Below are 2,020 nucleotides of genomic sequence, written 5' to 3' on the forward strand. Positions count from 1 at the left end.
AACTAAGTGCTCATGTAGACAAGCCCTTATTCTTCAACTTTCTTTCTTCAAGAAGGCCTTACACACGGGGAAATTTACCAAGAAGCTGAGCAGAAATCAAGTGTGTCCAAACGATTAATGGATTTATTAATTCTTCTTATCAATTTTGTTAATTGTCAAAGATATTAGGGCCTGATTCCCCTCTTGCACCAGTGTAACTTTGCTGTGCTCAACCCTGATGTCATTACTCCAGTGAATCTCAAGAAACTCCATTGAAGTCAGTTCAATTACTCCAGATTTACACCTGAGTAACTGAGATCAGAACCTGGCCTGGTGGAACTCACTTTGATTCATACCGGTGTCCATTAGAGGAGAAGTGGGCCCATTTGCTGTTTGCTCCCTCACAGCAAATCCTGCCTCTCCGCCTGTTTTTCAGTAAAATCACAATTCTGCATTTGAGGCCCTTCCTCTGGGTCTCTCAGTGCATTTTGTATTGTCCACCTGTTGTAGTCTGTAAGCTCCTCCGAGCAGGGATAGTGCCTTCGTGATCAGATCTGTACCTATCAGGGCCTTACAAATAGCAATCACCATTTTATGCATTTCCATAGCAATAGACTATGGAAGCAGAGGATTATGAATACTGTGGGATCAAGCAGTCACTGCTTGGAAGGAAAGATCACCTATGCAAGCACAACTATCTTTAAATATAACAAAGGAAAATGCAGGCTGAGTAAAATTCTTTTGACCGAGTATTATTTCCAGGCTTACTGCTGTGTGAAAATTCTCCTTTAGTGCCTAAGTTGCTGTATACAAAAGTCTCTTTAGCATTGCATACATATTAGTTCTCTATCTTTTGGGACATGTATAGGGAGTTTACAATTAGAAATAATTTTGCTGGCAGTTCTCAGTATGATACTTTGTGTTTAACTTCATTTAAGAGGATTACATTTTCCTCCTCCTGCAGCTGGCTTGGGATGTGCAGTAATACAAATAATAAACATCAAATAATAAGATTCCCTCCCCTGTCCTTGGTTAATCCCAGAGGGAGGGAGTCTTCTCTGTGTCCTCACAGCGTGCACTGGATCCTGATGCAGTTTCATTCAGCTCTTATGCCTGCTAGGGATTCTCTCTGAGAAATGCTTCCAAGTGTTTGAGGGTAATGAATGCAACATGCAAGCTTCCCAAGGGTGGCACCCGGGCTCAACTCACTACAGAGCTTATTGCCAGAGTCTCTGGGCCTGATTATTCTCCCCAACTGGTGTAAATCAGGAATATCTTAGTGGAGGCTCGCCAATATAAGACTGGTGTGAGTTGAGAATCAGGCCTTATCTACAGTCAGGAATAGCTCTGATTCGGCAATCAGTGGCCAACAATCTGTGTAGCTACATCATTGCTGACCCCTATGTGTAGGAAAAGCAAGCTGGAGTTTTTCAAATGACTTAATCAGGGTTTATCCTGGTTGCACCGAGGGGTAAATCTCAATTAGCTCAGTCAGAGTAAACCCCAGGCATAATGTTGTCTATAGGGGTCAGTGCTAGTGCCGAATCAAGGCTATGCCTGAGTATAGACAAGGCCTCAGGGACTCTTCACTTTTCTCCCCATGAAAGCTAAGGTAGAAGGTCATCAGGGAGCGTCCGCACATGTGAGAAAGCCAGGCACTCACCCCATCCCTGAACATAAAGACCCACTTTCAGCCTTCCTTCTTGGATCATTCTCTAAGGCCCATAGCACTTACCTCCACTGTAACCTGAAAGAGTTTCTGATTCGCAAATGATGATTTCCTCCAAGCCCAAATCATGAGGATGCGTGAACTGGAATGAATACAGCTTGATTTTTATGAGCTATGATTGAAGTGCTCAGAGTAAGGGAAACATGTTTTTAATCGTGAACCAAGCGGATGTGACCGGAATGTATATTAGGCGAACAGTAGGCCATGCTAAGTCACTTGCTTCACCAGGGGGACTCCGAGCTCACTTGAGTGGTCAATTTTATCTGGGCGAGATTGTCAGTGACCAGATGTTTTGTTTTTAATGAGGGAAGG

This window comes from Terrapene carolina, unplaced genomic scaffold, assembly GCF_002925995.2.
Source record: "Terrapene carolina triunguis isolate 2854851 unplaced genomic scaffold, T_m_triunguis-2.0 Scaffold18, whole genome shotgun sequence".
NCBI lineage: Eukaryota > Metazoa > Chordata > Testudines > Emydidae > Terrapene > Terrapene triunguis.